A 13,717-nucleotide genomic window follows, 5' to 3' on the forward strand; every position below is an offset into this window, starting at 1 on the left:
TTTGTCATCATAGGCTTGCTGTAAACAGAAGCTAAATAAATAAATAGTACTCAGATCTTTTACTTCAGTCAAAGTAACACTGCTGTCTTTAAATACTCAATACTCTACGTGGTCTCATGGGAGGGCGTATAAATAGCACGCCACTTTTCATGACTTTCATGACTTTACGCATGCATGTCTACGCATATTAAGCTTTTTCGCGTGTCATTTAACGCCCGTAGTTCCCCAGGGTTAGGGTTAGGGTTAGGGGTTAGGGGTTAGGGGTTAGGGTTAGGGGTTAGGGGTTAGGGTTAGGGGTTAGGGGTTAGGGGTTAGCGGTTAGGGGTTAGGGGTTAGGGTTAGGGTAAGGGTTAGGGTCAGGGTTAGGGTTAGAGTTAGGGGTTAGGGGTTAGGGTTAGGGTTAGGGTAAGGGTTAGGGTCAGGGTTAGGGTTAGAGTTAGGGGTTAGGGGTTAGGGTTAGGGGTTAGCGGTTAGGGGTTAGGGTTAGGGTTAGGGTTAGGGGTTAGGGTTAGGTTTAGGGCATTTCACGCCCGTTATTTCAGCCATCCTTCACATGAAATATTGATTTAAAAACAACCCTCTGACAGAAAGCTCCACCACTTCACGGGTTTTCCCTCAATGACATTTGTGCGTCAAATGACAACGCCATCTCTGCACAACACAGGTCTATTGAGACTACATGGCGTGAAATGACACGCAAAAATCATGAAATGCGTTGTAATTATACGCGAGATGGCTTGAGAGAAATAGCGTGTCATTCACACGCCTTTTGGTGAGACCAGGCTGCAATACTACAAGTAAAAGTCCTGATTTCAAAATCTTACTCAAGTAAAATTATTGATTAGGCAGACAATTTCAGAATAGTATTTTATTATATTAATTGATGCATGATTCTCACTTATCTAGTTTGTACTTATTTTATTTCAATCTGCTGCTAAACTGCACGCTGCGTATTGTTGTATATTGTATATACCTACGCTTAACCACAATGTCTGTTGCACTCTGTCACATTTAGTTCATTGCTTGATTTATTTTACGTTAGCTTTATTTTGATTTGATTTATGTTTATGCTTATTTTTACTCTGATCCTTTTCCGCCTTTGTATTGAAACTGTTGCAAAATAATTTCCCTCGGGATAAATAAAGCTTCTTGAATCTTGAATCTTGAATAAATGTGTTCATCACTTTAATATTGCAGCTTTTAGGCCCACAAGGTGGAGCTAATTTGAATTACTGCTGTATATATAAATGTAAAATACATAATGATTTATTTTATGAATTTAGAATCAATGTCATTAAATTAATTATGTGTATATAATAAAATAATTATTTTCAATAGCAGGTTTTGTCTTTCAGTTTTTTGGGTTATATTTATTAATAATTCTGGTCCAAAATGATGTGAAATTGCATCTCCTCATTTGGATCCAAGTGAAAACTACCCATAATCCAAAGCATGAAGGCTCCAGATGAACTTTAGTGTGAACAGAAAGAGGACTGAGGCCCCATCTGAGCAGTACTGGACCAGAGAGAGAACTGAGTCCTCTTTCACATGAAGTAACAATGTGAACACCAAAAGATCCTTTTGTGTGTGTCCACTTTAAGACTTAAGGACAGGGAAAGAGGGGGCGCCCCATATACAAAGGCTAAAAGTCCTGGCTGCAAAAGCTCAGGTTCAATTCCAACCAGTGGCCCTTTGCTGCATGCCTTTCCTTCCAACCTCCAGCTATAATGTCCAAATTAACAAAAGTCAAAAACATAATATAAAAAAAGGAGAACTGAGTTTGGTTTGTTTAAAAAGGACTATATGTGAAAACACACTTAACGTGTTTGCACACGGCTACCGCCCTGTCAATAACCTCAAGAGCATTTCCTAAAAAAGCAATGCTTGGGTGGCAACAGCACACTTTAAGTGGGGTGATATCCTGCATACTAAGGGCGCACTCACACTGTCCTTCCGCACCGCGTCCCAGGCTTTAGGGTACTTGTCCCCCCTCCCTCTCCCCCCCGCGCCCCAGCCCCGTTTGTACTCACACTGCCTGGGCCTCGGCCAATGCTTCTTGCTGTCCATACGCCATCACGCCGTAACACGTCACACGCATTGATCTTGATGCGTGGCTTTGTTTACAAATCTTTCCACAGACCTCAGAGTTTTTGTGCGTCTTGTCGACTGTTTTTGAATATTTTCATCCGACCATATCTGCAGTGAACACTCCACCTCCGCATCACACCAACGTGAACCTTTCACCACCATTGTTGTTGTTGTTAAATGTCCGCGCATGGTCCGTCCTTCTATTTTCTATGTCCTAACAGGCGCACATAACGCTACCGCCGTAGGGCTCGTGCTCATGCTCGCACACGTGCGCACGCTCGTGTTGTACATGTGCAAACGGCTCCGCTAAAGCCCACCTCTTTCAAGCGGGCCGCCCACGGAACGGGTGCACACACACTGCTTAAAGGTACTAGGCTTTAGCTGAAAAAACGGTTTTGGCCCGGGACAGAACGACAGTGTGAGTGCGCCCTAACTGTAAGAACTATATACTGAAAATAATAGTATGTAAGACATTGAGTGTAGTACGTAGTATGACATTGGAACACATCATTCAACTTTGCATAAGTACAACCAATCTAATACTTGAAAACTGTAGAAAGCAACCATCCCTCCAAAGATTTAACACTCAATTTTCAATTTGTCCGAAAAGTTTCTTATTATATGCCTCCACCGCCCATTACTTTTGTTCTTTTTAGCTGTTTGGTAACTGTGACGCACAAAACTGTGACATGAAATCACATGAAAGCTCATCTCATGTCATCTCAACCGCGTATCCGGGGTCGGGTCGCGTGGGCAGCAGCTTTAGCAGGGGACCCCAAACTTCTCTTTCCCGGGCCACATTAACCAGCTCTAACTGGGGGATCCCAAGGTGTTCCCAGGCCAGTGTGGAGATATAATCTCTCCACCTGGTCCTGGGTCTTCCCTGAGGCCTCCTCTCAGCTGGACGTGCCTGGAACACCTCCCTAGGGAGGCGCCCAGGGTTCATCCTTACTAGATGATCCTGAACCACTTCAACTGGCTCCTTTCAGAGTGATGTATGAGTTTGTTTTCCTGTCCAGTGCTTTTGGAGCTCTAAGCCCGGCCTTTCATACTGCAAAATGAATATATGTGTGGTAAGTAAGTATGTAGTAGACAGCTTTAAATCCTCACATTTGTGCAGGAAACAGACCTTTAGGTGTGAACCTGTCGTTAGAGAAGCATCAAGTCCAAACACTGCTGATCAACATGATGGCCACGAACTCAACTTCAAAGTTCCTCTTTACGCAAACAGAGATGTGTTGCTGTGAAAGCAGGCAGAGCGGACGCCAAATATAATAAGTTCACACGTTACCATTTAAGGGAAGAATGTGAAGTTTTTTAAAGGTGGTACACACAAGGTACATAAACATACTGTTTCCATTTCAACATCTCCATAATTAAGGGTGTTTTCAAACTTGGTCTGTCAGAGCAATCGGTCAAAAAGTTTTATGCAGATGTAAACAATGTAAACAATGTCCAACCATGAGCAAATTCAAACAACAGTACAAACGGATTGTGTTTACAAGGTACAGGGAAGAAGAGGGGCATGACAAACACTAAGGTTCTCACTTTTTGCCATACTTTTCATTTATTTATTTATACACAAGCGGTTTTTGTTTGTTTGTTGGTATTGTTGGTTTTGTTGAGCGTATTAAAAAATAAAATAAAATAAATACATTTCTTTTTAAAAATGTAAAAAAAAAATAATAAAAGAAACAGGATACACAGGAATTAAGAAAACCTATAGTATAGATACTAAGTGGAGAAGGGGTAGGAGTTCATAAGCTTATGCTTCTTCCTGCTCCTTTTCAAACATACAAAGGGTTTTTAATGACTCGTGTTTCAAGTGTAATTTTTTTTTTCATATGTTTGAAATAAAGCATTCATTCATTCATTCATTCATTCAAACACTCCAAAAGAACTCAGACCCCCTGCTAATAGAACAGAGCACCGTGTACGATTCGCTTCAAGTCAGCACTGCAGTTCGCTTAACCTGTGCATTGTGACAAAGTGCTCCATGTTTGCGTTTCCTTTTGGGATTGTACCATAACCCTCTAGGCTTGCCGTAGAAGGCCGTTCAAAAATTAAAGGTGTATTTTATCCCAACGTGGAACTAGAGGCGACCTTAAGCTTTTTCGACCCAGAGCTACTGTAGGGGCCCGGTTCTGGGGACAATGTCTGGTAGCAACAGCCTCAACAGAGCCAAGCCGTAAAAACACGTTAAACTAACCTGTGATTGGCCAGTGAGCCAAGCCCTGAGACATGTACGCAGCACGCTCTCATCCATGACATCCATAGTGGACACTATGCACTACCTCATTCCATTCTGTTACTCTCTGTTTATATTCACCGTTCACTGTTTATTTATTATTAATACTTAATATTCTGCTGCTAATACTCACTTCAAACAGCTGTCAACTCTGTCAACTTAGATGCTATATTATATTTTATTTTATTTTATATTTTATTTTATTTTATATTTTATTTTATATTTTATTTGTTGTAGATATGTCTATATCTTGCCTCCTTTTATATTTTATATTTACCTTTTATATTGTATATTTTTTGGTGGTTTCTGGAGCCTTGCAACGGAATTTCGTTTGTATACATGAAAATGTGTGTGAATGACAATAAAGTTTGTCTAAGTCTAAAAAAAAAAGTCTAAAGAGACAGAATTTAAATTTAATTTGAGTCAGCTGTCACTCTGTTTGTTTGTTTGTTTGTTTGTTTGGATTAGCAGAGACTCAACTCTGCGGTGGAGTTAATACACATTTTACAGTACAATTATATTATGATCAAAGATAGTCTCTCTTTCTCCAAATACTTCCTTCCTATTCATGTTATGTGCATGGATAACAATTCTAGAAACAAAAACATCAACTTCAAATTCAATGAAATTCAATGAAATTCAAAATTCCAACGCAGTTTTCAAGCTGCAGTGCAAATTTACTTGATACCTACAACTTTGTGGCCTGTGCAACAAAACATTCACCCTGTGTAGCACCAGAGCCATGTGCAAAAACAAAGGTTAACACACAGCCCTGAGCTGATATAATCGAATTCAACGGCCTTATTGCTTAGAAATGTGTAACAATACGGTGTGGTCAAACCCAGTCGACGCAGTTGTGTGAGCTTTGAGTAAAAGGGAAGCAAAGGGGACATAATTTAGAAGAAGAAGTTGGGGAAAACGCCCGTTCCTATATATGCTACGGTTTCAAGCATTAAGTAGAAGCCTCTCTCAGAAGCCGAGGGGCAGTGTTGGATGAGAGGATGGGGCGCATTTTGCTCTGGGTGCTGGGGGTTCTTTGTGAGTACATCAGTGACCTGATAACCTTTCTTAAATGCTTGATGTTATATCTCTACCTCTATATATATGTATATAGTTTCAGTCATTTTGATGTCTGATGAGGTTTTAAAACTTTTGTTTTAGCACTGAATATACTCCCCTATTGTGGACATGCTCAAGGTAATTATGCAATTTCAATCACTCAAGTTGAATCTCCGGGAACTGTATGACTTTTCACCAAATCCTTTTCTGTGTATTCTGTTTGTCAATGTGATCATTTTACTCCTGCATCCTGTGTTGGTTTCTAGATGCTGTGCTGACCATTGAGCCAAACTGGTCCACGTTATTTACCGGAGAGTCAATTACCTTCATGTGTGACATGAGGGAAGAAGAAGAAGACGCCACATGGTATTACGCAATCATGAGGAATGGTCTCTATATCTCCTACAACAGAAATCAGAACTATACATTACAACCTCTGACTACAGACCACAGTAATGAATACAAGTGCATTGGTAAACTCAATGGCTATGAAAAAGGAAGTGGTAAAGTCTCGCTAACTGTATCAGGTAAGTGATCAAAGTTTTACCACCATGACCAAGTTCAACGAAAGCACTTATGAGCCCTATTGACATGGGCAGACAGGGAGCTGGAGAACTGTGTGATCCTGTGTTCTGTCACATGATCATGACGATTAAAATAAGAACAAGAAAGATGGAGAGGGTTCAGCTGATCACATCAAGTGATAAAATTATGTAATTATAATATATAGGACAAGACAATCTAGAAATGAATCCATCTTAACGTGCACTGTTCCCCTCATAAGGGCAGGGCAAGTATGGGCCACCTTCAAGAAATGAGGAAATGTTCTAGTTCATTACTTAGCAAACCTATCATTTATTTATTACAGAGAGAGAGTTCAGCAGCTTTTCCTGTCTCCAACTGAAATCACTCATGCCGTAACATTTGCTAAAATAACATATACCATTTATTTACCATTTAGTTGTGTTTCACAGACAAAGATGTGATCCTGGAAGCTCCTGCCTCCACCCTTTTTGAGGGAGAATCAGTGACTCTGCGCTGTAGGCATCGAAATCAGACAGAGGAGAAGAAAGCTGTTTTCTACAAAGACGGATCACCTGTTGGAACGGACACAAACCATCAGTCACAGATATCAAAAAACACACTTCAAATAGTGTCAGACGGCAGCTCCTACATGTGTAAATTTGACGACGAGGAATCAGAAGAAATAAAACTGAAAATGGAACGTAAGTAGTTTCAACATTACTAATGAGATGCAGACATTCCCAGAGTGAATCTATGGGTGATTTACTTGTGTGATCTGAACAAAGGGGAAAGGAGATTGTTATTTAACCCTCCTGTTGCCCTCAAATTTTACTAACACCATTTATTCTAGGGGTCAATTTGACCGTTAAACGTCTCGAAAATGATCAAAATCAATTTGTGACTCAAGTTAAGTCGGGTACTTTATGTATTTATTTACCAAAATGAAGAATATCACTGATCATGAACTGCATGGAGGCATTTCTGTCTGTGTGTTTTAAAGTAAGTGTGTTATTTTAAGTGCTATTTTGGGTTATTTGTAATATCTGGAATGAAAGTAACGGCCGTTTTCAAGGACAGTAGCATGAATTTGACCTCATATAATATTTGAATTGTAAAATAGACGATAATAATAATGATTAAATCACCAAGATGATCAAATTGACTCAAAGGAACACCTGTGCGACAAGTACATGTACAATAATAACAATAAAAGAATATATATAATCATGCCAATTTTAGGTTTTTTATGAGTTGTTCCCGTAAAATTAGGAAAAGTCATGAATATAAAGCAAAAAAACAAAAACAAATGACATTATTTAGAGATGTTAAACATTGAATGGGGTCAAATTGACCCTTAGGAGAACAGGAGGGTTAAATGATTTTTAATTTTACAAGTGTGTTTGTTCTGGCTTTGGTCCATGTGAGGAGAATTTAACTTACAACCTCAGTGGTTAAAACGTGTGACATTAGCATAGCTGCTAGGTTTATCATGCACCTTAATAATTTACTTTACAAACAGTGAATACATATGTTCTACATTTAGTATTAGCACAACTGAGAATGCTGCGTGATAGCATTTTATTCATGTTCATTTCCTTTCAAACTGGACTAATTCACAAACACAAGAATTACCACATAGTAAGTTTTTTGTTCTGCATTCAAACAGCACAACCAAAGGCCCAAGTGAGCAAAGACTTACAGGCAGGGGGCGATATGATTCTGACCTGCTTTGTGAACTCATCGTCATCAACATCATCGAGCTGGAAATACTTCTGGTACAGAGACGAGAAAACCTCTGAACCTCTGACCGCACGAGATGTCGTTTTCCTGTCAAATGAAAAAATCCGTGTCTCACGAGGAGGACTCTACACGTGCAGAGGAGGAAGAGGAGAGCCGGTGTACTACACAGAGTTCAGCGATTCAGTCGGTAAAAGAAATGTCTAGTCTAAATATGGAATACAAAATATATTGTGTAGTAATGAATAGGAATTAAAACTACCACCAACTACATGATGTTTGAAGTTTAACATTTTCTCACCTTTCTATGTGGGGCCTCTTGAATTAGGAAAAGTCCCAAACAGGGCTGCTGTGACCGTGCGACCCATCTGGCCTGAGATATACTCTGGAGAGACCATCACTCTTACGTGTGAGATTGAGGATGGAGGAGACACAGAGTGGGAGTACGAATGGATACCCAGCTCATACACGTCTCAAAAACAAAATGAATATGTGATCAGTGATGCTCAGTCATCACACACTGGCGTCTACAGGTGTATGGGCAGAAAGAAAGGTGAAGAGGCTTCAACGGGGTGGAGCGATGCTGTCAAAGTCAGAGTATTTGACCGTAAGTCGTACGTCTACATTTCTATTTTTGCTTAATGTTATAGAATTTAAACATTATTTTGGTTACTACATTTTCAAACAGCCTGGCTTCACAGTGTCTTACATATTGGAAGAAAAAGAAAAGATGCAGGATACAGGCCATACATGTGACAAACCAACACAGTCTCACACCCAACGCGTCAAAAACTGATGATTGGTCAGGGGCCTTTGGCGTACTGTGTTGGACAAACATGCAGGGGGGTAAAATGAGCCGGTACAGGTCGGTATTGGCCAGTATGACATACCCCAAAAAGATTTGGAGGGGGCACGCCGTACCGGAGAGAAAAATATACATTTAGCATGACAACACATCTGCTAATGTCAAATTCATTCATTCATTCATCTGCAACCGCTTGTCCCTGTCGGGTCGCGGGGGGCTAGAGCCGATCCCAGCTGACATCGGGCGTGAGGCGGGGTCCACCCTGGACAGGACGCCAGTCTATCGCAGGCAAATGACCAGGACCAATACATTTTCCCCAATATAAATGTCATATAATTCGTTCTGAACTGTCTCTGAAACGTTCCTGAACCTTCTGTGCAGCCTTTCTCTCGACAGACAGCAAGCGAGATAACGTGTGTACTGCTGAGCCATCTTGCGCAGCTGGTATACAAAGTGTTTTAGTAGACAGATGTTTGTTACAAAGTCTCCCAAAGAAAAATATGTAGATGTTTAAATATTCTGTTTTTATGTGTGCACGTTTTGCTGCACAGACAATGCTGAATGCTTGATATGCAGACTAGTAGACAAGTGTGTTTTTCAGTGTGAGCGCGTTATGGGTCAGTATGAAAGTACTGGCAAGAGATAAAAACTACTTTCACCCCTGCAAACATGTGACCAATGAAGAATGCCATGTTTTCATTCTGTTAAATCGTTTTCCAACAGAACTCCATCCTGTCCTCACCGTGTCTCCATCATGGCTCAGTCCTGGAGCCTCAGTGACTCTGACCTGCAGTGTTAAACATCCCTCTGCAGGATGGAGGATCTACTGGTATAAGGCTGTTCCCGATCTGGTATTCTACCCTTCCTACAGCTATGAGCTGCTCCCCGGCAGCAGCAATGGGACTGAACAGGATTCCTACGTCGTTCATGGACAGACACACACAGCAGGATACGTGTGCAAAGCTGGAAGAGGAGACCCAGTGCATCACACCTATAAAAGTTCACCCAAGTTTGTCTGGTCTGAAGGTTGGTTTCTTTTTACTTTTACATGCTTGAAGATTGAAGAAATGTACGTGTTGTTGGGAGCTTTTCCTTTACACGAGCATCAAGTTTAATGTTCGGGCTTTCAAACTACTAAAACAGACGAGTTAGGACGTTAGCTGATTCTTCTGCTGGACTGGATTAAATTTTCACAAAAGGGAATCTCCTGACCTCCTAACATATAATTTGTGCACATTATTTTAAAGGTTTTGTCCATGACCTCTTCTTGTTAGCCTTCTATTTTAGATCATGGTAGATACAACACATGCCTTTTAAAAGGGTTTGTGTGTAGATACATCCTAGGATGCGCTGGGACACATCATAAGTGATGTTGGCCTGTGAATGTTCTCATTCGTCCAGGTCATCGTTATCCTCAAAGCAATTTCAGTCAAAAACAACTGGACTGGTTGTTTGTCTAGGAAGACGTTTCACCTCTCATCCAAGAGGCTTCATCAGTTCATGTACGCATCTGACCAGGCTGGGACTGGTCCAACTAACTGGTGTGGAGATCCAGGCATTCAACCTCTCACAAGGCCGATGATGTCACTGACACCCTTTGTGCTCCAAGTGCCCACGCCCGTCGTTAGAGTGACAGTCGTTGGTGGGCAGTTGGTTTCGACTTTGTTAGTGCTCTATTGAGTCTGAACGACAGTCGTTGGGGTCACCCGGGCCATGTGTGAACAGTTGTCCTTTGAGGTTAGATTGTTGAATCTCCTGGGAAGGGATGAAAGGGCGGCATTGTAAATTGGAGATAAGTGGTGTCTCAGACCCCCTCCTCTGTTTAGCGATGGTTTCTCCACTTTTACATAGATGGCTTCTTTTACTCCTCTTTCAAACCATCTGTCCTCTCTGTCCAAGATTAGTGATGTTATAACCTGAGATCGACGGGCGTTTCGGGTCTCCCAACATCAGACACTCTCCCTCAGGCGATCCAGCCGGGGTGATCAATCCCCGGCTTGTGTTTCAGTGTATTTCATATCATAAATCTTTTTTAAACCAAACCAAATCAAATGACTGTTTGCATAATGGTCCTTTTCATCTTTGGCCCATCATCGTGTGTTTTACAGGTTTCCATTCAGCAGCGTCTCTCACAGTGCGTCCTGACAGAGTGCAACACTTCACTGAAGAGCCATTCTCACTGAGCTGTAGGGGAAACTCCACTGCATGGACAGTGAAAGAGTTTGATTCATCCCTTTCAGACTGTTCTTCCTTGGGGACAATGAATGGATCCACATGTATCATAGACCGTTACTGGTTTAGTGGCGTGTACTGGTGTGAATCTGAAACAGGACAGTTCAGCAACGCAGTCAACATCACTATTCTGTGTGAGTATTAATCACAAATTTCGTATCTGACTTATTTTAAGATTTCATTGCATCATTTTCTTGTAGGTGAGAAGCTTTAGGTAAAAAAAAATATATAATGTGTGTCTTGTAAATTCAGCCGAATGAAGTCCAGGCTTTCTGGTTAATTTATTTATTAAAAAAAGAAGTTCAGCCATCCGTGAAGAACTCGGAGTAGAGTCGCTGCTCCTTTGCGTTGAAAGGAGCCAGTTGAGGTGGTTCAGGATCATCTGGTAAGGATGAACCCTATGCGCCTCCCTAGGGAGGTGTTCCAGGCACGTCCAGCTGGGAGGAGGCCTCGAGGAAGACCCAGGACCAGGTGGAGAGATTAGATCTCCACACTGGCCTGGGAACGCCTCAGGATCCCCCAGTTAGAGCTGGTTAATGTGGCCCGGGAAAGGGAAGTTTGGGGTCACCTGCTAAAGCTGCTGCCCCCGCGACAGATGAAGATGAGATGAGATGATGAGATTTTGTGTTTATTAGTTTTATGGCTTCTCTCACATACTCAATTAAGAAGTAGCATTTCTCAATATTATCCAAGAAAATGTCATGAGCATTTTACTGTTTACTAAATTCTTTATTTTTCTAGATTCAGGGTAGCTGTAGTTATTTGACTCTAGCTTGGCTCCTTAGCTACACCCAAAGTAAAAGTAGTGTCTTAGTATTTACCGTGGTCCAGACCTTTAACTCTGCCAACTTCACCCTTTGGGAGTGTAAAGGGGGCTTAGTTGACAATTCTGTCTGATATCAGGTAACCTTAGTATACCAATCTGTCGTGCATTCCCATAAAGTAACATTGGCTGCCAACAAATGTTAAAGTTGTTGTGTAAACAAATTCAATATAGCTGTAATTTCATCATGTAAATGATCGAACTTCCACCTTTTCTATCATTCAGTTCCCAGCGAGAAAACAGTTACATATGAGGAAGGGTGGCGGCTCTGTATGTCGTTTGCAAGTCAACATTTTCTCCACATCCTAAATATCCACCATCTTAAAAAAAAAGGCCTGGTTTAAGATGCTGTACTCAAATACTGGCGAGGAAGATGCCTCATCACGGTTCTCACCAACCGTTCCCCAACCGCTCAAATATCAACGTTTAGTGACGACTTGGCAATCAGAACAAACAGATTCCAACACACATGCGATTATTTCCTTGTTTCTTTATTTAGCAGATATTTGTATGCTGCTATATTCATTTTCTGAATATCGAGTACAGCCCTTTCAGATGTTATCCGATCCCTCTCCTGCTCTCTGTGACCAAAACTTCATTTTTAGATCTTCATTCAGACAGTATTATCCTGGTGAGCCCTGTCCATCCTGTGGCTGAGGGAGATGCTGTTACTCTTGGCTGCAAGTCGAGGACGGAAGAAGTTTTTTATAATGTGGATTTCTATAAAAACGGCAAACTCATCCAAAATGATACCGGAGGGGAGCTGACGATCCCTGCAGTTTCAAAGTCAGATGAAGGCTTTTATAAATGTGAAGGCAAAAGGTCACCACAAGGACGGTGGAGTCTGAAGTCACACGAGAGTTGGATGGCAGTAAAATGTGAGTATGAATAATAACTTAATTCTTGTTTTCACTGGAGTAGACTTGATGTTTCAGATGATTTGATTGATTGATTGATGGCATAAGAGAATATCATTTTAAATAAAGACCCTCACTCATCCAGGGCAAAGAGAGAGGGGGGGGGGGCTGCAGGAGACAGTAGCTCTAACATGACAAGTGTGACACCATAAAGAAATTACGTTTCTCTTAATCCAAGGTGGAACCAAACCACTGCCGCTATTGGAATCATTGTGAATGTTTTTCACCGGTATTAAATATTTTTCAGGTAATGAGCAGCACCACAAACCATCTTATGTATCAAGCACAACTCCATCTGTGAGACTCTTCAACGAACTTTCAACCGCAGAAGGCTTTCAGAAAAAGCCGGGTCAAGGTGAGTTCTCATGGGGAACAACCCTAACTATCTTATTTTGGGAAGTGTGACGCCTGTTTCTCAGGTACAAGGTCAGCCCATGGTACCACCAACAGCAGGAATAGTCAAAATAAGGCCGAATAGGAGCTCCTGTCAAGGTTACAGTTGTTTTCCTGGCAAGATATATGCATTCTGATTTGGCTGTCAAGAACACAGCCAAGGAAATTGACTGACTGCATGGCTGCAAGCACCGTGCCACCAAAAACATTTTAACCAACAGACCTTATTTAATCTTATCTTTAACCTAAACAGTATGTTTTTTTTAAGATTTTTTTTCCCTAAGTGGAGTAACAGCTCCATATCTGTCATGGAGAATTAGTCTGTGTAAGAGCAGTTGTGGTAAATACATTTGCGTGCATTTATTAATGTGTATTAAAAACGCTCTCCATTTCCAGTGCTGTTGATTGTTGGGCTGGTTTGTGGAGTTGTACTCATGATTCCCCTGCTTCTGTCTCTGTATCACTGCAAAAAGTCAAAAGGTAAGACGTTCTCCTTCTGATATAAGGTTAACAACAGAACAGCATGCAATACAAACCCATGTAAAGGGAAATGTCTCTTTTTTCAGATTCATGCTTCATCAGGTTGGTACAACACTCTCATTTCTCATTATAAACATAGCAGCAGAACATTAAGTGTTATTCATTCAATTTACTGTATTTACTACTTGTTTTGGGCCCACCAGGTCTCAGAGCACCAATCAGGGTCCTGCTAAAAACCACAAGATCAAAGAGGAGGGAATTCAATTGAGAGACTATTCTTCTCTACATTTCGGTCAGCCTAAATCCTGATTAATTTAATAATTCATCATTAACTCTAAGCCTAACATTTACATTTATGGTTATCTGAATTCATATAATAAGATGAAATAGTTGATGTGACTTTGTACTGA

The sequence above is a fragment of the Echiichthys vipera genome, assembly GCF_963691815.1.
Source record: "Echiichthys vipera genome assembly, chromosome: 22".
Taxonomy (NCBI): domain Eukaryota; kingdom Metazoa; phylum Chordata; class Actinopteri; order Perciformes; family Trachinidae; genus Echiichthys; species Echiichthys vipera.